Below are 22,365 nucleotides of genomic sequence, written 5' to 3' on the forward strand. Positions count from 1 at the left end.
AGGCTCCAGGAGGGCGGGTGGCTCATGAAATCAGTGACAGGGGACGTGCGTCACCCCTCTTGAGCCGACAGGCCCTGGCGCACAGTGAGTGCTCAGTAAGGTCAGCGTACGAAACCTAACAACACAAGGTCCCTTCCTGCGCAGCCGGGAGAGGAGGGAAGACTCGGCGAGGTGGGCAGGGGCCGGCCTGGGCCTGGAGCCAGGGAGTCAGAGGGAGACCAGAGCCCGCAGGCCAAGCAGCTGTCCACCTGAGGGCTGGGCAGAGGCCAGGCCTACACCGGGAGGAGAAACCCCAGGCCCAACCCGAGCGGGGGCTCAGTGCAGAGAGGGGTAGGAAGCAGGCCCACTCCCTGGGGAAGGAGGTAACTGGGCCTAGTCAGTTACCAGGGACCTGAAAGCCATCAAGTGCGGGACTTCGGGGACCCACGACCAGCCACTGAGGGGACTGCAAGGACCTACGACAAGCAACTGAGGGGTCTTGGGGACCCACGGCCAGCCACCAAGAGGAGAAAAGGAAGATGAGCTGAAGACACAGATAACTGACTCAATTCTGGTCTCCCTCTGACTCCGTGGCTCCAGATTCGGGAACAGGGACCACCATGAACTTCTTATTATTTTTAGATTAATTAATTATTTTTTATACAGCAGGCTCTTTTTTTTTTTTTTTTGCTGTACACGGGCCTCTCACTGTTGTGGCCTCTCCCGTCGTGGAGAACAGGCTCCAGACGCACAGGCTCAGCGGCCATGGCTCACGGGTCCAGCCACTTCGCGGCATGTGAGATCTTCCCGGACGGGGCACGAACCCGTGTCCCCTGCATCGGCAGGCGGACTCTCAACCACTGCGCCACCAGGGAAGCCCCAGCAGGCTCTTATTAGTTATCTTTTTATACATATTAGTGTATACATGTCAATCCCAATCTTCCAATTCATCCCACCACCGCCTCCCCCCTCCCCCTGGACCACCATGAATTTTCATGTTATTTATACTATGTAAGTACAAATAAATATGCAATAGGGGCATATCTATTCATCTTCAAATCAAAGACGACTTCTCTCAGTCCACAATCGGGAAATGACCTTCTAGATGTCTGTCCTCTGGCTCCCCTCCCCGCAGGGCAGGAGTGGTAGGTGCTGTCTGCTATTCTTTCCCTTTCGCCCCCTTGACATCCTGGCACAGGCAGGCATTCAATAAATGTTTGTCACATCAATGAGTCAATTATCTGCACAAATCCCAGTGCACTATTTCTTCCAGGTATTAACACAATCCCTCCTTCATGTCACCTGGCCTTGCTCATGTGACTTCTCCTTGCTGGGACCAGGAACTCACACTGAACAAGGACCCCTCACACAGACCCTTGCTGGGCCGCCCTTGCTGGGCCGCCCTTGCTGGGCCATTTCACCCAGGTGATACCATCTGACCCTCGGGCTGTTCTGTCCTCAATTCACAGATGAGGACAACGAGACTGCCCAGGGCCACCTGGCCACAGTGAAACGAACTCACTCATCAACAAACGTGCCCCTAGCGAGGTGCCGCACAGGCCCCTGATCCGAAGCTCTTACTTTTCCAAACCAGTGTAACACAGGAAGACGACAGGACTTATCTGTTCATTGAGTGCATGTTCAGCAAACGGCCCTCCTGCAGGTCCAGGAGAAGGACGAACCATGGCCGCCCAACAGCCTCAGCCGTGCCAAGCCTGGGCCTCCTCATTCTGTCTGCTGTGTCGGGCAGTGCCATCCTCACCAGGCTGCTGCACCACGTAGGAGGCCAAATAGTGCCCCCCGCAAAGATGTCCACGTTCTAAGCCCTGCAACCTGTGAGCGTTATTTACATGGCACGGCCTTTGCAGATGTGATTAAGTTGAGGATATTGAGGTAAGAAGCTATGCTGGAATATATGGTGGACCCTAAATCCCCATAAATGTCCTGAACAAAAGGATGCTAAGGAAGGTTTCAGACGGAAGAGAAGAAAGCCATGTGACGGAAGCAGAGGGAGGCACAGTCACAGAGAAGAAGCTACACAGCTGGCGCTGGACGGAGGAGGGGGCCGTGAGCCAAGGAAAGCCGGCTACCATCTGGACAAGGCAAGAAATGGATTCTCCTCTGCAGCTACCATGGCCCTGCTGATACCCTGATTCTGGCCCTGGAACGCTAATTTGGACTTCTAGCCTCTGGAACTGTAAGAGAAAGAAATTTCTTTTGTTTTAAGCCGCCAAGTTCGTAAGAATGTGTGACAGCCGTCCTAGGAAACTGATACAGGGGATGAAGTGGGAAGTATGAGCGAAGCCAGCAGAACAGGGCCCGGCACACAGCAGGAGTTCGAGAACCTCAATCCGTGAAGGACGGTTCCTGTCACCTCCCTGGACCATGAGCCAGTCCTTCAAGCTACGCAAAGAGCTACAGCCTTATGCTGCAATGAGCCTGCTGACATTTAAAAACCTCCTTCACATATACTGTCTCTCTTGATTCTGTCTCAAGAGGGAGTTTCCAAGGCTGCCCAAACTCTTAGCTCATCCTACATAAAAATACAGTTTTGCCACAGGCATTTGTCTTAAACACCCAGTACAATAACTCAGCTATTCCACGGGCGGCCTTTGCTGACCTCTCACAGAGGACCTCAGGCATCGTGAGCTGTGATCAGGGCCTCCTAACCTTGAATAAACACAGCAGAAGCGCTCCTCTCAGCCACAGGCCCTGCAGCTGCCAAAGGAGGGGCTGGAGGCGGGTCCCCAATGTGGGTGGGCCCCGAGAGCCCTGCCCTGCGAACCCGGGATAAGGGCCAGCTGGGCCAGCAAAGGACCGGGTGGTTAACATCTGGCCCTCTGTCCCCTTCTCTCCATCTCTTCAGCCCTGGCTCCGCGGCCCCGCTCTCGGTTTTCCTTCTTGAGGGGTGGGTCCCAGTGTTGAAACACACAATGTGCAATAATCCCACTTCCCCTGGCGCTGGCAGCTGCCCTCCGGGCTCTGCGCGGACGAGGCCCGGATGCTGGAGGCGCCTCTGCCCTCCCCCTGCCCCCATTCAGGGGCCCCGCCACTCTGTCTCCGGCCTGCGTGAGATCTGAAGACCATCCCTCTCTCACAGGCCGCGAGCAGCCCGCCACAAAGGGCTCAAGGTGGAGCCTCGAAACCTCAAGGGTGTCTTAATGAAAAGATGAACAGAAAGAGGAAGCCCATTGGCTTCCTGAGAGCAGCCCTCTGAGCTGTCTTCTTTGCACCCGTTCTCGTCTGACCTTCTGCACGGGTGCAAGGGCTGGGCTCACTCATGGGAGACATGTGCCCTGGGCTCCTGACAAGACACCACCAGGGCAGACAGGGGACAGCAGCAGGTCAGGACCGAGCCAGGGCAGAAGGAGGCGCCCCTCGGCGCTCCTCAGCCTGGCAGACCCCAGGGGCTCAGGCCTAACGTCCGCGCGCCCCTCACTCCCCTCAGAGGGCTCACAGCTTGGCCCTGTCCTGCGAGACCCCACCTGGGTCTTGTGCGCAGCCTCCCAGACACACTCCTGGGACGACCCTGAGGGGTTATCACCACGTCCTGCTCCCTGGAGCACCCCCGGGCCGTGCGGCCATAGTCCCCCCTACCTTGTGCCTGAAACCCTGTACAGGAGGGAACGTGAGCAGGCAGGCAGGTAGGTGTCAGCAGCCTCCGCCAGCCCACCTCCCGGGCCTGAAGGGCGGCCTCGCAGACGCCCCTGCCCACACGCACCCACTCCAGTGGTGAACTGCCAGGGCCGCCTGGCAGACTCAGAAGCTGACGGCGACCACCCAACATGACTCCGAGTCGTCCGTATGTACAGTGCCCGTGTCTGGATCGTTCCCTTCCCTTCCCTTCCAGACACACAGCGTGATGGTGGGAGCGGCTGATACCCTGGGAGGGCACAGCCAGGACCAGCGTCAGCCAGACACCACCACAGCTGGAAATCGGCTCGATTCCCCAGGCGCTGTGCAGTCCTGGGCCCGGCTGTCAAGAGACGTCCCTCCAGAACCTCTTGTAGCACCTGCTGCTCAGCCCTGCAGTGGGCCAGGCAGAGGAGTGCCCCTCAGAGCCACTGTTCTTTTCTTTTTTTTTTTTTTTTAATTTATTTATTTTTGGCTGAGTTGGGTCTTTGTTACTGCGCGCAGGCTTTCTCTAGTTGTGGCGAGCAGGGGCTACTCTTCGTTGCGGTGTGCGGGCTTCTCATTGCGGTGGCTTCTCTTGTTGCGGAGCACGGGCTCTAGGCGCGCGGGCTTCACTGGTCATGGCTCGCGGGCTCTAGAGCGCAGGCTCAGTAGCTGTGGCACACGGGCTTAGCTGCTCCGCGGCACGTGGGATCCTCCCGGACCAGGGCTCGAACCCGCTCCCCTGCATTGGCAGGGGGATTCTTAACCACTGCGCCACCAGGGAAGCCCGGAGAGCCACTGTTCTTGAAGCTGAGGTCCAGGTAGCCTTGACAAGCCTCATTCAGGATGCTACAGACTCGTTTGAAAAGTCTGTGTGTGACTAGAAGGCGATAATTCTAAAAAGCATATCTTACAAATAATATCTAAGCAAGAAATAGTTACAGGCCAGGTGAGAATAGGAGGAAATGCGGAGGAATGTTCAAACGTCATCTAAGCCCACGCTCTCCTTCCAGCCAGGGTGATACTCCATCCACCCCTCAGAACAGGGTGGGGCAGTAACCACACTCGTGCCAAGCACGGGCTGGAAAGTGCCCACCACGCATCAAGAGAGCTCTGCTTAAAGAATCTACAGTACAGCCTGGCAGGGTGACCCGGCGCAGCTGGGGCAAACAAGGAGAAACTATGTTCCCACGTGCAGAGAGTACCAGGATACAGTCAGGGGATAAGGGGAGGCCCCAGAGAGCATGGAGCGCAACAGCACCGGTGCAATTAAAAGGTAAACATGAACATATTTACACATAAAACATACACATACTTGGCTGGCTTGTACACAGAATACCTAGGGAAGAATACATGAGAAGCACATGGCACTGATGGCTCCAGGGAAGGGATCTGGGTGGCTGGGGGATGGGGCAGGAGGCAGACTTTATCACATATCCTGCTGAACCTTATAATTTCTGAACCATGGAAGTGAACGCCTATTGGAAAACATAACACAGGATGTCATCCCATTTGTCAAATCAAGCTAAGAGCAGGCAGATTTCGAGGACTCGCACCAAGTGACATTAGTGCAAGGATGGGGGACTTGAGGGGGCCGTACTCTGGGGCACTGTCACCCTAGCAGGTGGGGGAATGGAGGAGGGGGCCGTGCTGGTTTCTGGCAGTGACCCCCATCACCTCTCTAGCATCAGCACCCCTCGCTCTCTGCCTTCACTTCCCTCCTCCCCAACTGGGCGCCTTCGTCCGTGTCTTCCGCCGACTATGTCACTGCAGTATACAGCACAGGGACACGTATGCTCCGAGTCCCAGAGCCCCAGAATCTTGGAGACCGAGTGTGCCTTAGCGGACGCAAGCCAAGCCCTGTTCCTGTAATCGCTCACTACCAAAGCCCCCTCCCCGGCCTCTGGCCAACGGGCTCGACCATGTTTTATGGCAGCTCCGCGCCCACTGCACAGAGACCCCACGAGGTCCCAGGGAGAGCGTGACGGTGGAGAACGGGAGGCCACCAAAGCTGCCGCTTGGCTGTTTCATCACAGGGAGAGGACCCTGAGACACTGTATCCACTTCTAGGAACACATTATCTCTGGGGCTCTGCATACCCCAGTGCTTCGTCTCCCTCACAGCCCAGTTTTCACAGGCGGTTTAGAATATTCTTCCCTGGTGCTGGTTTCATTTCTGTCATTTCAGAGACACGGCTTCACTGCCACCACTGCAGGATCTGGGGACATCCTGCCTGTGGTTGGGCACTTCGGCCACCCAGCATCAGGCCCCAGGGCTGGGCAGGGCTCAGGGAGCTGTGGTGCCCACGCCTGCTGGCCCAGCCCTGAGCGGAGACCAGGAAGCCAATTTTGGCCCACGAACCTGATTAGTGCACAGGGATGGTCATAAGAACACTGCAATCTAAGGACCTTCTCAGACCACAGAAGACTACGAGTTGCTTTTGTCATGTAAAATGATAATAATGATTCAATCAATCAATCAACCAACCAATCAATAAGATACAAACAAAACAGAACTTAAAAGTCTGATAAGGGACTTCCCTGGTGGTCCAGTGGTTAAGACTCCACGCTCCCAATGCAGGGGGCCCGGGTTCAATCCCTTGTCAGGGAACTAGATCCCACGCGCATGCCGCAACTAAGAAGTCCACATGCTGCAACTAAAAGATCCTGCGTGCCGCAACTAAAGATCCCACGTGCTACAACGAAGAGCCGGCACAGCCAAAATAAATAAATATTTTTAAAAAAACAACTCTGGGGCTTCCCTGGTGGCGCAGTGGTTGAGAGTCCGCCTGCCGATGCATAGGACATGGGTTCGTGCCCTGGTCCGGGAAGATCCCGCATGCCGCGGAGCGGCTGGGCCCATGGGCCATGGCCGCTGAGCCTGCGCGTCCGGAGCCTGTGCTCCACAACGGGAGAGGCCACAACAGTGCGAGGCCCGCGTACTGCGCAAAAAAAAAAAAAAAAAAAAAAAAAAAAAAAAAACGAAAAGAAAAACTCTGAAGAAACTCCGGGGTGGGATGAATGATGTCCCGAATCTTGAGCCGGTCCCGCCCCTCCTGAGTCTCCTTCCTGACGTGTTACCCCGTCCTGCCCACACTTCTCTCCTGAGCCCCCCAGCTCAAGCCACCACCCCGAGCCTTGACACAAAACTCATCTCTCCGTGAAGCCCTGTGATTCCCCGCGAGGCCCAGGAGAGGAGAAGGCCCCCCCTTCCTGTGCGCCCTTATCCTCCCGGCTTCTCTAAAGTCCCTAGGATTCCACTCACAACCCTGTGCATGTGCAAACAGAATTCCTCTTTTAGGTTCACTAAATTTAGGAAGCAAACATCCAAGCTGACCAAGCCCTGAGGTGTGGCTCCTTCCTCCCAGAGGGGCAGAAGGGCCTTAGGTTCCAGCCAGCGGGGTGAGGGGGCGTGCGCTGAGGACACGTCAGGTGCAGGGGGACAAGCTGACGGGCTTGGTTTCACCTTGAGAACTTAACTGGGATGACCACGGGCTCTGGGCTCACCTCCCTTTCTTAAGTTAGACTGAACCCCAACTTGACCTCCAGGTAATGGGCTATGTTCCCAGGAGAGCCTGAGGCTTTTCCTTCACTTCTGACATTGGCGTAGTAGCTTTTTTCTTTCGTTCATTCAACAAACATTGATTACACACCGATTCTGTGCCAGGTACTGTAGGATGCTCTTGGGAATAGAAAACTGAGCTATTGTCCCTGCCCTGAAGGAGGCTGATGTCTTAGGACACCCCAGATCTGCTGTGTTCACTGGGCATGTCCCTTGAGAACAATCTTCACACTGGTGAACACCATGTGGGACAATGACATCCCCATAAAATGCAGTAAAGCAGAAGTGCACCTCTTAAGCAATTCCTCCTGACCCTGAAGGAGTTACTGTTAAGGAACTACACACCAGGAAGGAGAGGGTAAGGGGACCTCCCGACCATGGGGCTCAGGGGACCCAGCCACTCAGCACTCCCCACACCAGCTCTTCAAGGTGCCCAGAGTAGATTAACTTACTTTGATGCTGTTTTTCCTCTTAGCTGCCCAGCACTCACCCGCCTCATCTGAACCACAGTTGCCTACACGCCGTTAAAGTGACCATGCCACCCACCCTCTCTCAGGCCACTCAACCTGGGGGGCGGGGGGGGGGGGGCAGAGAGACCCACACCAGGCACTCAGGGTATCTAGTTCCCCAGCATCAAGGGTCAGTCCCTGACCAAGGACCATATCCTGCGCCCCCCCGGGTGCTCCCTTCACACTTCAGTGTCTCTGGGCCTGTGCTGTTGCCGTCTGGAACTCAGATGTTCCCCGAGTGCCACTATGTCCCTGGCAAGGGTTACCAGGCCGGGGGCCACACGACCTTTGCTGACAGCCCCCTCCCACAGGCAGCAGTGCTTTCCAGGACTCCCGTCTCCTCCACCCTCCTCTCCCCCAGCCCACCCCGTGACAGCGCCTGCCCCTTCAAGAGGGGGAGACGAAACACGGAAATCAGAACCACCTGCCTCCAGCGGGGCCTCACTTTCTGCATTTACACTGCATACTTAGGGTGTCCCAGCAGTCTTTGTTTCCTCTGAAAAACACGTGCAGCATCTGGTCACCGGGGCACCTGTGGAACGGGAAGGCAAGTCGCAAATAACACAGGGACGGGCACACCCGTGACGGGAAGTAAAGGTAGTTCGATGAAGTTCGATGGTCACCTCCCGCAAGCAAAATATTTCACCCACAAACATGAAAAAACAAATTATGTTTTTACTGAGAAAGAACTGGACAGCAAAACAATCTGGGAGATCAGCACCAGCTCAGGCAGCGGAGATGCTAGGGTGAGAGGAAAGATGCCCAGTTCATCCACTGCCTGCGGAGCTGCCCCCCGGAGAGAAGACAAGAGAGGGCCTTGGGGTAGTCCTTGCCTTTTTTAAAATGCGAAGTTAAAAAGTCTTTAGAGGCCAGGAAAAGCTGTTATTACACATGAGCAGATTTTCATCATTAGTTTCGGAAACACAAAAGGAAGTTCCTGAGTTTAGGAGCATGAATTCAGGGAGTGTTTCTGGTAAAGATGCTTGAATACGAGCACATCCAGACCCCTAGCCCCCAGGGATTCCACTCAACCAGAAAGCAATGCACGGCCCTTCCAGAAGCTCAACTTCCGGGGGCTACTGCCTCCTTGCAGGGGGGTGGGGAGGGGGAGGGGTGCGTGGGCATGCACACGCACGCACAGTGAGCGTGTATACACGTGTGCAAGCGGCAGGCGTAAGTGCACGCCTGGCTGGCGTGTGAGCACACGAGAGGTGTGAGGCGCGTGCTGCACACAGGCGTTGGGCTGGGGTGGGGGGAAGGTGACAGGAGCAGCTGGCCTGGCCAGCCTCACCCAGGTGTGCAGCAGGCACACACTACGCCCAGCGGCTGGTGGCACAGGGAGGCCCCCGGCTCCTCTTATTCCTGGGTCTGCCGTCCGACCATCCGAGAGGCTCTGAGTGTAGGCACTGCTAGCACATATATCCTTCTTAAAATGCAAACGCCTCAAAGAGCAGAACACAGTCGATTTCGCTGACACCTAGAGTTATGGGATCCCTTTCATCGGACAGAGAGCGAGGCACTTGGGATCACCCTTCTGAAAGGAACAGCAGAATGAGGAGGGAAAGAGGCAGGAGAGATACAAGCAGACCCAGGCGTCTCTCAACTCAGCTGGCGAGGCCGGCCCTCCCCCAACCCTCTGGGGAGGGGGCATGCCCGTGGCAGGCTCAGGGCGAGGATGGCTCTGGAGAGAGAAGCTCTCTGCCTCTCCCAGGCCCTCCCACTCCAGGCCTCTTCCCACTCAGGGCATCTCGCCCACTGGCCCTCGCCTGGATCTCACACCCTGCCTGAAATCCCCACGCCCAGGCAGCCCTTGCCTTCTGAACACACCCATGGGTCCAGAAACCCCGAGGGAACTACTGGGGAAAAGCAACTCCAGTCTGCGGAGCTCAGCACTGGCCCTGACAACTCAGATTAGACTTCTACCATTTCTGTTCTTTAAATGAGGAAGTGGAGGCACAAAAGGAACAGTGACCTCTTTCAGGTTCGAGTATGAAGGCCCATGTGGAAGTGAGAAAGGTCTTAAGCCCTTGAGTTTTCAGTTAGATGCCCACGCCTGGTTTCCCCACAGAAATTTTGCCAACACTTTCCCAACAAGCACAAAAACTCATCTTTCAAAACAGATAACAACTTGCAGGCAAGACACAGCTAGGTGTGCCTCCGATGTCCATTCTTCCCTTCCTCCTTAGAAACAGGCCCAGGACCCTGACTCGGTTGGCATGGGGCTGCGTGCCTCCTTGGCATCTAGGTGTGGCCAGGGGTTCAGCTCTTGCCAACAAGATACAAGGACAGAGCTCGACGAGGAGTTCTCAGGAAGTTTGCCTTCCTGCGGCCTGGTGTCTGGAACGCCCACGAGCTCGGTGTACCTCTAGCCGCCGTCCTGGTCCTGGACGTGAGGCCTGGGCTTAGGGATGGTAGGGCACAAGCTCTGATTGCCCACCTCCAGACCTCAGTAGATAAAGAGAAATAAATGCCTACTTAACTAAGCCTCTTGTCCTTCCGATTCGTTCTGTTACTCATGACCAGATGTTAATCCTAACAATTTTACCATTTCTCACTTATATCCAATGGTGGAGAACGCCACCATCCTGGAATGCTGAGAGCTGGGGATAAGGAAAGATACTATTTTAGACTTAAGTTCATTAACAGTCCCATTTTCCCCGAAAGAGGCCTTTAAACAAAGCATTCTCAAGTTTACCCTGGGCTCCAGGCTAGGGTGAGTACATTCTCACAAGACCTTATAAGCATAAGAAGATTCACTTCGTTATAGAGTTATTTCATAAAACAGTTCCTTCCTCACGCAGTCAACACTTATAACCCTAAAAAAGCTATAACCAATCCTACTTCCAGGCCTGCCCCACTACCAAGCTCAAAAAGACTTAATACACTGAATTCCTGTTTACCGCCCCAAACATTTAATAGCTTGGCCTTTGCATATTCAGTCCCGACAAATCTAGGTTATGAGGTAAAAACAGCCCCTTTTCATTCATTACGGTTAGTCCACTAAACTAGGTTCACAGTCGAAGCCATGGGCTGCTGGTTGCCATGACAAACACTGGTACAACCCTTAAGAGTTTATGGAACAGCCAACCTATGGGTCTCTAACACTGGTCAGATCCTGTCACGTCCAGTGCCAAGGAATGATACAGCGATTTATGGCCCTGGAATTCGATCATGTCTCATCTAATCCTGTTTGAAACGAGTCACACCCACTACAGCTTAGAACCCTCTTGGCCATAGAAGGGGCTGAGGCTGCGCTGGCTGCTGCGACGAGGAACGAACCTGCACACTAGACAGCGTGACCTGATGCCCTGAGAGCACACAGGGTCACAGCCCCATCGGCAAGTCCCCAGTGCAAAAGGCTTATGCTGTCCCAGGTTAGGAACTGATGGAGATTAATTTTAAAACCCGGATCTTCTTAACCAAGATGGCGGTACTACTGTCGCGGAAGCATTCTTTCTCTTTGAGCCAGTGAAACAACCCTGCACAAGGCCCCTCACTGCTTCCCAATCCACCTGCTGGCTTTTCTTCTGTCTTTGACCAACGAGGTGAATACCTAGCTTGGTAAAGATATTTGACTAATTAAAGAATGATTAAGTAATTAAGTTGACTCAAAATGCAAAGATCATCCTCCGTCTGCCGAAGTTATTCAAAATACCATAACAGCGCGAAGGCACCTATAATGATAATCACAAAACACGTGTCTTGAGAAATCACACGCAGAACACCAACTACTTCCAAGATTATTTTTGCTATCAAGACAGGTTCCTGTTCTCACGGGCTCAACGGCATTTCAAGGAGACACACAAGGGCTTCCCCGGTGGCGCAGTAGTTGGGAGTCCGCCTGCCGATGCAAGGGACACGGGTTCATGCCCCGGTCCGGGAAGATCCCACATGCCGCGGACCGGCTGTGCCCGTGAGCCGTGGCCGCTGAGCCTCTGCGTCCGGAGCCTGTGCTCCACAACGGGAGAGGCCACAACAGTGAGAGGCCCGCGTACCGCAAAAAAAAAAAAAAAAAAAAAGGTCAGGGATGGCTAAAAAGAAATAAAATAGGTCAAAAACAGAGTAAAAAGGAGGTCAGAGAGACGTAAGTGGAGAAGTCAGGGAAGGATGTCAAGCTGCCAGAGAGAATCCAGAGCTGAACCAGACAATAACTGTGCATAAATTATCTAGGCAAAATATCAGAGAGTAGAGTGGTCTCCATCAGTCCACGGAGAATGACAAGGATCTGGGCTTCAACATAGAGTGCAGTTGTACTGGGGGACTTCCTGCAAAGAGCCTCAGAGTAGGGGTGTGGGGATGGGGCACAGGTGGAGGAGCCAGGGGCGGCACCGGATGCTCTACTTGGACCAGGAAGAGTTTGGTCTGCATGGTACACAGGGAGCTTCCATCTCCACGGACACGCCCAGGGTCCTCCAGCATCTCTGACACGAAGCTTCTCCATTCTGGAAAGCTGCTGCTGAATCATTACAGAGCGGAGGGAAAGTGAAAGAGCACGAGGCAGGAGGTGGACTTCCAAGGCCACAGACTCAAGAAGCACTTCCCTAAATAGACTTTATGTATGTCTGTGTCTGAGCCTGAGGCCCACCAAACCAAGCACACACAAGATTTTGCCCATGCAGCCCTCAGGCACCATCACAATTCCACTGCGACGCAGGATTGGGGGCCAAGGGGGCAGGAATGCAGGGACTGACCTTCACTAGATGAACAAGGAAGGAGAAGGTAAAACTCAGGCCCGGCTTCCCCAAATCACCTGCAAGCCGGGGGTAAAACCCAAATGCGCCTTCCTCCTCCCCCAGGTAGGCCTGTCGACCAGCAGGGTGTTTCCGCGAGGCCAATCCACTCACCCAACACTCCTCTTCCAAACCAGAGCAGTAACAACGCATGGAAGATTCTGGGGCACCTTGATGCTGCTTGGCACACGCTCCACCAATGATTCCATTTTACCGGCCATCTGATTAGCACCCAATTAGGCAATGTGATCATACTGTTTAACGTGTGTTTACGCAGAACACAGTCGAAGCAATAACTAAGAAACGTGAAAATACTTACCATTCCACTGCACACAAGTTTCTATGTGCTTTAGAAAAAAAAAAAAAAAGTGTCAGTAGAAGACAGCTGGGTCAGTGGCCACCTGACTAAACATCTATGAGCCCAGGCCCCTCTCACTTCCCTCTTCCCACTTCTGCCCACATCCTTCTCCTCTGACCTTTGCCGGCAGTCCCCTACCTCTCAAAACCTCCTTCTTCTGCAGCATTTCCCTTTAGAGGTGCCCTGGGAAGGACTGAGAGATGGGATGCACTCTAGCCTTTTGAATACACTTTTTAGAACAGGGGCCCAGTAGGAAAAAGGGTAACCGAGACTGCAAAGTCGAGAGGGGAGACGCCGGACCTCCTGCGAGACAGTACCTTCCCTGGACCGGCACTGGTCCAGAGCTGCAGTGCCCAGACCTCTCCTGCTTGTATCAATAGTATTTAATCCACACAGCACCCGCCCCCATCCCCATGAGCCAGGCACCTTCCGCATTTTACACATGAGAAAGCTGACTCAGGTTCTTGTCCAGCACTTTCTCTTCCCACAATCCAACTTGCCCCCCCTCAAAAAACAGACACTGACACCCCGAAGCCATTACCGCGTATGCTTTGTGACACAAACCAGACTAACCCCGGCGTGAAACAATGCATATCACCCCGTCCCAACGGCAGCCAAGGCGACGTGGGAGCTGTCCTGTCACTGCTCACAGGCAACAGTGGGGCCAGCCTCCAAACAAGCCAGACGCAGACACCTGTCCACATCTGTCTCCACCTCTATCCCCTTTCCCCGCCCTCCCTCTGTAGGTCACCATATGCTGATCTGCCTTGTCAGAAGGATGGGTCAGGCGTCCAGAGTCACATTTTAAACCTCTGAAAAGTCGACACCCTCCCTGCCACGGCCTCCCCCGTCTCAGAGTGGCCAGGCTGAGGACCCCCAACATCTTCAGGAGGATCTGGCCCAGGTGGTCAAACACCACAAACAGTAAACCAGAGTGAGACCAGGAAGTTCAGACCCCTCCCTGCTGTCCTCGGGGCTCCAGCTCCACTCCCCCGGCCCACACCGCTAAAAGGCCCTTCTCGTTTCCCATCGGTGGCTCTCCACCTGGAGTAAGCCACGCAACCCCCGAGGCCCCCTCCCCGGCAAAAGACCCCGTGTCCGTACACGTCCAGTGGAGCCCCCTTCTCCCCGTGCTCGACCCTCGGATTTAATACTTTTTGAAAAAAACCCACAGGAAGAAACAATCACACCGTGACAATACCCACACACACACGTGCAAATAACTACCTGTGGGATCAAAAAATGCTTACCCTCCCTGTAGGAAATATACTTGGATATTTTCTATTTTATTTCAAAAACATTTTTAATGCCGGTTACAATCTCAAATTGATGTCACAAACCACTGCTGTCTGAAGACACTATCCTGGACCCTCCCCAGGCCCCCTCCCCCTGGGCTGCCCTCCTTCCTGGGCCGTCAGCACCGATGCAGAGGCGCTCAGCGTGAGGCTCCCATACATCACTTTTATGTATTAGGATGAACCTTGAAAGCCGTGCAAAGTCAAGAAAATCTAGAACTACCTCAGCTCTCTAGTTCCAGGAAAGGTCTGGAACAGTGGGCTAGTCTGATCCCACGAATCACACCGTGGAGGTGGCTGTTTTACTCCACCCGAACGTGAAGGTGAGGCTGTGCCTCCGAAAGGGGACGATAAAGCAGGTCACAGCCCGCTGCCATTATTAACAGTCCCTGAGGCTGCCGTCCCTCCAGGCCCGTTCCTTCAGCATTCCCCAAGCCCCTACTAACGGCACTGCTCCCTGTTTCTTCCTAATTGAGTGAGAAGTAGCAGCATGTGCAAACCCCACGCACCTGAACACGCTTAGGGCCCGGCTTAGGAAAGTGAGTCAGCAGGGCCCGCGCACCCCATCCCCGCTGGGCCAGAGAGAGAAGCTGGGGCCGGCGCTCCCAACGCGGCCCCCTTCAGTGCCGAGTCCTGCAGGGAGGGCGTGGGCCCCGCTCAGAGGGGCTGGAGAGACTGCGGGCACGGGAGCTGGGACACTCAGCTGGGCCCATACACTGCGGCAGGGGGCCAAGGAGGGCAAAGCCGCCCACAGGCTCCTTAAACACTCTGCACGCCCCTCGGCTGACGCTGTGGGCTGACCTCCCAACTTTTCCCTCCCGTCCGCCTATTCTGGGAACCGTCCTCTCTGGATTCCGGAAACACCAGCTCCATATCCAGCTGAGGAGTGGGGGGTGGGGGGGGTCTTGATGAGACTGAGGGAGCAATTCTCAAACTGGACCCTGCTTCAGAATCACCTGGAAGGCTTGTTTCGCAACAGGTCGCCGGGCCCCAGCCCAGAGTCTCTGATTCGGTCGGTTGGTCGGGGCCTGAGGCCGCGTTTCGGACAAGCCTCAGGTGGTGCTGATGCGGCGGGTCTGGGGGCCACACTCGGAGGGGCTCTCCTAAGTCAGCCGGCCCACAGCCTCCTGTTCTGGGTCCGGGGAGGCCACATGATGCTCACTGCTCCCACAGACCAGAGGGAGGACAGGCAGACGCTGTGGCTGGGGACCGGCTGGCGTGTCTCCTTCACGCAGTCCCGCTGACGCTAAGAACCATCTCATAACCGCGGGGAGGCTGACCCTGGGATGAAGCATCTAGGTCCTCGACGAAACTTCAAAACTGCTGCTAGAGTAGGACTCCAGGTCTGTGAGACAGTAAACGTCCTCATTGCTCACTCGGCAGCCAAAAGCACCCCAACTGACCTGCCCCATAATCCATAACCCCAGGGAGACTCCTGAACTGGGCATCCTCATTTCCTAACACGACCTGTTCTCCCAGAAACACGCACCTGCCTAAATGCATTTCTTTCGCTCTCCCAGAATGTGCACACCAAGGTCATCCGTCTTGAAAGCTCTAATTCATGGGCTAGAGAATGCACCACTTGAAATGCAAGCAACACAGGACAGGGAAGGAAAGGAGTTCCACATCCTGGAGTGAGTGAGTTTTATCAGGCAGCTACTGTAACAGCCGCTGATGCCAGCCATTCAAGGGCACTGGTGGAGGCAGGGGGCAGGGGGCAGGGGGCAGGGAGGGAGGCCGGGGGTTTCAGGAGACCTCAGAGTCCTGCCTGCAAGCATAAGAGAAGGGGCGCTGCGGGGGCTCGAGGTCAGGAGAAAGAATAGGTGTCTGAGGGACAGGCTCTGAGGAAGGGAGCTGAGGGGAGCTGGTCGCTTGGCCCCTCCAGTGGTCCCCTCCCCTCCTCCTGGAGGCCAGAGGACACCTGTCTGTTCTCCTGACCCCATTCCAGAAAATGGACACCTCCTCTTTATCCCCAGAGCATGCCCCTCCCCACCAGATACTGCCTGCCTCTGAGACCCTCCCAGGTGACCCCCACTGAGCAGACCGCACATGGAAAGGCCTGCAGTGTCTCAGCTGTCCCAGGTCAGCAGCTGTGGGCAGACAGGAAGGGCCAACTGGGCTAGCTGGCAGGCCCATGACAGGGCACAAGCAAGGTCTGTAGAGAGAGGATACAAGCACACAGCACCCAGGGGCCCTGGGTTCCCATTTCCCGGCCGGGTCATGACAAAAGGGATGGTTAAGAGATTAAACCCAACCAGAAGAGGCTGCGCTAGTTCCACGCGGCCTCCCACACGTGCTTTCCATATAGACTCATCCTCAGGTACATCCCCTGGGTTTTCAGCAGGCATCAGGCACCACTGCACACACCTGGCGTGTATTAACTCATTCAAGCCCCCAGCAAAGCCTCTGGGTTTGCTGCTGCCATCAGCCCAGTTTTGCGGGTGAGAAAACTGGGCACAGAAAGATGAAGCCACTCGCCCAAAGTCACACAGCCAGCTGGAGACTTACAGGAAGTTTGACTGCAGAGTCCACGATAGCTCCAGGAATAAAATAGATGGTTTTGAGAGATGTGTATGTTCACCACGCAGGACTGAGTGAAAAAGCCCTTTACTGATACAGAAATTGTTGATACTGGGGACTCCAGGTAGCTGATTTTCACGTCCACGCTGACACATAAAGCATTCATTTCAAAATCCTGTGAAGGGAGCTACGTAATTTCGTGGAGACGGCACTAGATCCAGACAGACCCGGGTCTGAATCCCGGTCCAACCACTTACAATCACTCCCAGGCGGTGCCTTAATCATGCCTCGTCTCAACCCCCCCTCAACACCACTGGCCTCCCGGGACCTTGCTGAGAACGCATACGGACGCTTGGCCCAGGGCCTGGAACGTAGGGGGTGCTCAGAATATGTTAGTTTCCTTCTCCTTTAGGATGAAAAATGCATCACCCTTAAAGGAGACATCAAAGGCTGCCGAGAATAAAGTCCAAAGTTACAGCACCTTCCACAACCCAGCGAGATAACCTCATAAGAAAAAATGGTCAAAGGGTATGGACAGGCTATTCACAGAAGCTAAAATATAAACTGGCAAGAAAAGGTTTTCAATATTTTTGGTAATTTGGGAAATGTAATTTAAAAAGTAATGTCTTCTTTATCCATTAGATTGGCAAAAATTTACAAGATTTATACTCTTCAGTTCAGTGTTGGCCAAATTAAAGGGGAAAAGGCAATTCCACGCACTGACGAATGCATAGAGTGGTAAAGCTTCTTGGAAGGGGCGAGGGGGCAATGTGGCAAAGCTATCCGTTTAATATATTACTCTTTAACCCAGAAATTCTCCTTCGAGGGATCTAGGAGACTGAAACATCTGTGTTGACAATGATGTGGTTCACAGATTCCCCACTATTTTTAGAGCAGACTATTGGAAACAACCTAAAAGTCCATCAATAAAGGACAGTTAAGGAAATAACAGTACACCCACACTCTGGAATACAGACCAAACTTTCCATGTCAGTGCATATAGATCCCCAGGACATAGCATTAAATGTAAAAGGTAAAGCAGAGGAAATTTTTAGATGTGTCTCCAGTTATGTTTACAACGAGAACACCTGTCCGCTGAAAAGGCCTAGAAGCAGCAAGGAGCACACCTAGCACCCAGATCTGGGTTTTTCAGTATCATTCTCCACTAAAAGGAACTTGGACTCTTCGGAGAGATGGCTGATTCCAGGGCTGGAAAGTACAAGCTGAGTCTTGGAGGTTTTGTGCCAGAAAGTAAAGAAGTCCTCAAAGATGATGAGAACACATCAAAAGGACAGGAGGGCCAGCTGGAAGGGGCTTCTGCAGGCCAAGTCTGGGACAATTTAAGCAGAAAAGTGGGTAATGAGCATAACAAACTATAATCTATTGCATAAAGCAGGAATTCATCCATGAGTGCGGAGACATAAACCAAAGAGTAAATGAGGGAGAAAGTAAAGTTCTTCCTTTTAGTACAATTCCAACTGATAAGCGTAGAAAGAAACATGGAATTAGAAAATCACCGTCTGTCAACTATCATAACTGATCTGGGTAAGCATCACCAATGGATTCTTAAACTAGTGGGTGAAAGTATGAGGAGTAACAGTATATTTACAGTCTCAAGTGATCTTACTATGAGATACATACTAACAACAAAGGGAAAAACGGGAACTTTCTGTGAGGGAATCTGACAGACAGGATCTTAATGAAGTGATGACAGGACCAGTGAATGGGACAGATCAACAGCATATGCCTCCCACCGTGAGACACGCTAAGACGGCCGCAGCACCGCCCCGTGCCACACCTGCCAAAAGCATAATGTGAATCTAAGCAGGAGGAAACCACGGGCAAACCCAAGGGGAGGGACATTATCCAAAACACAGGCAGTTGTCTTCAAAGATGTCAATGTCAAAGTCATGAAATACAAAGACAGATTCAGGAACTGTTCCAGATTAAAGGAGACTAAAGAGACAGGATGGTTTAAGGCACCACAGAATCTTGGATTTCCTTTTGCTCTAAAGTGGCCTACTGGCAAGATCTGAAAAAGACCTGTAGATTCAATAATAGCGTTGCATCAACATTTAATTTCCTGATTTCTAATAATCATGCTGTTGTTTTGTAAGAGAATGTCCCTGTTTTTATGAAATACACAATAAAGTATTTAGCAGTAAAGGCGTATCAAGTCTGCAACTTAACATTAAACATTTCAGAGAAAAGTAATCACACACACACACACGAATAGGAGAGAGGATAAACCAAATGTCAATATTTGGAGAATCTGGGTAAAGGATATCTTGGAACACTTTGGATTATTCTTTCAACTTTTCAGTGAATCTGAAATAATATATTTTCTTAAAAAATTTTTAAGAGAGCAAGGTATGCATATGCATAGAAAAATACAGGTAAATTCCTGGGGATTAAGTTCACAATGGTATTTTCCTTAAAAGCCCAGAGAGACAAAATGAAGCAGGCCTACCCTGGTGTTACCACTGGTCTCCCTAGAATATGCTGTCCTCACAGAGCTTCTGTTCCAGGACACTGGAAAAAGCTGTTTTGAAGGATCTCTCAAGGCTAGCTCGTTAACCAAGTTCCACAGAAGCAGCAACAACATCATCAAGGCTTCTTCACTGCACATTTGTGCTGTTTTTCCCTCAGTGAAAAGCCACAGCATCCCGACGCTGTGCATGGCTGATGATGCCACAGGACCCTTCCTGGAATCCATAATCTCTAAAGAAGTTTTTCATGAGAAACCAGGATAAAAGAGTCTTGGTCCAAAGTCTCCCCCTCTACTGTGTCTTACTGGATTCTTGAAATGTTAAGCCATGGGATGGGGGTTGGGATCAGTTTGTCCCACACCCTTTTGCTTCCATTCCTTTGGTGCCCTTGCATTTTTGCTGGCTGAGGAGAATGCTCCCAGGCAGGCAGCTGGCTAACGGGACTTGAACGGTCAATAGTTCTATCATACACAACCTGTCTCTCTAGAGCTTTACAGCTTACAACCTCTTATGTATATTATTTGATTTCATCCTTCCCTTAAACTGATTTTTTTTTTTTACTTACTAATGGCATTAAGTCTAACAGCAATACAACAAAATATACAGTTTCCAAAAACAATGAGTTATAATGTCTACCCTTGACTTTGCGTCTAGCGGGGAGGCAGGACTTGCACCTGAGCAGATAAACACTCTGAGACAGCATAAGCCTAATGAAAAATAGCTGGATAAGTAAACTGGCTAGTGGAATAAGTACAACTAATTCTACCACTGAGCTCAGTAGAAATACAGCCCCCCTTTCTCTTTGTATTTTTCCAGCATTTATTCCTTTAAGCCCCGTCTTCAGGGCAAACCCTCCTTGTAAATGTAACTCTGGCTTGTTGTTGCAGAGGCTTGTTTGCAAGACACCACAGGGAACCAGGCCTTGTGGGGCTCCAGTTCGCACGCAACGCGCCCCCCGCCCCCCACCCCCGGACAGCATCGCGGTCTCCTGACACCAGCCCTCCAACACAACAACCACACTGACCTTCCCACACAGGCACCATCATCTCAACTTTCTTCAAAGAAACCAGTGAACTGACTCTTCCAGAAGTAAACATTTCAGCAAAGGACCCCCCCCCAAACAAAGGCCCTAGCCTAAATCCAAAGACAAAATTCCTGTTAAAGAAAACCTGTTTTCAATCAAAGAAAAATTAGGCTTAATTCTAGGACAATCTATAGTTAGTCTATGCGCACTTACCAATGCCAACAGCATCTAGATTCCAAAACAAACTCAGCAAAGTAGGTTCTGTTCTCACCTTCCAGAGATGAGAAAATTGAGAACCAGAGTTAGCAACTGGCAGATTCAAGATTCACATCCAAGTCAGCCTGTTCGCTCTCCAACCCCACTGCCCACAGTCCGCCCCATCCACTGTGAACACAGATGAATCAGGCAGAATCTCACTGCAACATTCAAACTGCCACCCCACCTCCTACTCCCTCGGTTTAGATGCCCCTTTAAGGGGCAGGTGGCAAATCAAATTCGACTCTTCAGCAGCCTCTCAACACAAAACCCATTAAGTGGCAAAGCAAAAACACAAGAAGATGGGCTTTACAACCGCCTATACTTTTTTCTTATCCAAAGGAATATTTTTTTAAGATCTGTCATTAGGGATGAAGTCGGGGCAGGAGGAATACATGATTATGTAATGTCACAGGGCAGGCAACAAGGGGAGGGAGAGCCGAGCCCATCACCGCTCCCTTCGCCCACAAACACGTAAATTAACCGTTGACGTTTTGAGTGTTTCAATCTCCTGTGGCCTACACATTCATGACTGGCTTTTCAGGAGACAGTCACAAACCCCTGCAGATTTCCCAGGCCTCAATTCATTGACTAGCAAAGCCATAAAGAAAGAAAATATCAAAAGCAAAGATGCCAGAACTGTTGTCGGGGACGGTGGGCCGGCAGAAAAGGGAAGAGTTTGGGAGGATGGGGGCCTACACCGAGGTGTATGTTTATTTTTACCCGGTTCTGTTTACACCCGAAACACCCCGAGGCCTCAGCGTCTGGAGTCACTAGATCCAGCCCTGGAGACGCACCAAGCAGGCGCCGCGATCTGGCCTCGGGGGCGCCACGTCCCGCATCCCGGCTCCCCGCCGCCCGCTACCCTCAGCCCTAGGCGGCCCGGGGCGTCATCCTGCTAGGGGTCGCCGGGGTCTGATCATTCTCCAAAGACGCCACCACCAGGGAACCGCTAGCTGTACGATTTCCATGACAACCGCCGGCGCCTTCCGCGTCCGGCGCGCCGGGTATCAGGATGCGCGCCGCGCCCCGCCGCTCCCCGCTCCGCCCGAGGAGCATCCCGGTCCCCGGCGGCTTGCGGCCGCCGCGTCGCCCCCGGCCCGGCCCGGCCCGGCCAGGCCCACCTACCTGGCGCGTCCCGGCCCGCGGCGCCCGCGCCCTGCCGTCCCGCCGTCCTCGGTCCCGCCGGGCCGCGCGCCCGAGCCGCGCAGCAGCAACGCCGCCGCTGGGTCGCAAAGTCGTGGGCTGCAGCCGGGCTCCAGGTGCTCGTCCTCTTGTCCGGGTCCGCGGCGCCCACCCCAGCCGCGAACCTGCCGCCAGCGCTGCAGCGCCAAACCCGCCGCCCAGGCTGCTGCTGCTGCCGCTGCTGCTGCCGCTGCCGCCGCCGCTCAGGAGGCCACGCCGGCCCCGCCCCGGCCCCGCCCCCTCGCCGCGCATGCGCGCTCCACGAGCCCCGGTCTGGGCCGACCCCACCCGGCCGGTCCTCCTCCGCGGCTGCTCACGCAGACTTCTCTCGGCTTCCTGCAAGACCCGCTCTCAGCTGTGATCGAATCGCCTGCAAGGAGTTCTTGAACTTCTGCACTTTAATTGGACGATGGCATTTTCGCCCTCACAAATACTGAGGCTTGGAGGCCCCGACGCATCCCTGAGGAAGAAGACTCCTGAAGAGTCGCGACCCGGGAACCGCTCCGGCCGTTTGCCCTCCGGTGAGCGCGCTCCCCGGGTGCGGACTACGCAGTCCCCTGGCGAAGTTTAGGAAACTGAACATTCAGCCCAGAAACAAGCAAAAATTAAAATCATACTTTGAAGAAACAGATAAGCAAGAAGACAGAGACTGCTAACATCCTTCCAGATTGTCCTGGCATACTGTATATACATTTACAGACTCTCACCAAATATCAGCTCCTTACACCTCTCTCCCAAAGTTCTATTCTTCCATGGCGGGGGCGCGGGGGGGATGTGAAATAGAAGAGTCAGAAGTTTTGGAAGAAAAATTTCACTTTAATATAACTTTAAACCTTAATATTTCT

General features: G+C 53.3%; 1 protein-coding gene across 6 annotated transcripts in view; it reads right to left on the reverse strand.

Annotated features, from left to right (window-relative positions):
* The window catches only part of INPP4A (inositol polyphosphate-4-phosphatase type I A), a 149,189-nt gene extending 127,469 nt beyond the window's left edge, over positions 1-21,720 (reverse strand). For all 6 annotated transcript variants that reach the window (XR_003794821.1, XR_003794822.1, XR_003794820.1 and 3 more), the window contains exon 1: positions 21,464-21,720. The gene's annotated coding sequence lies outside the window, so the exon portion shown is untranslated. The remainder of the gene's footprint in view (positions 1-21,463) is intronic.
* Between the last annotated feature and the right edge of the window lie 645 nt (positions 21,721-22,365).

This window comes from Monodon monoceros, unplaced genomic scaffold, assembly GCF_005190385.1.
Source record: "Monodon monoceros isolate NGI ecotype Baffin Bay Population unplaced genomic scaffold, NGI_Narwhal_1 Super_Scaffold_19, whole genome shotgun sequence".
In the NCBI taxonomy this organism is placed as follows: Eukaryota; Metazoa; Chordata; class Mammalia; order Artiodactyla; family Monodontidae; genus Monodon; species Monodon monoceros.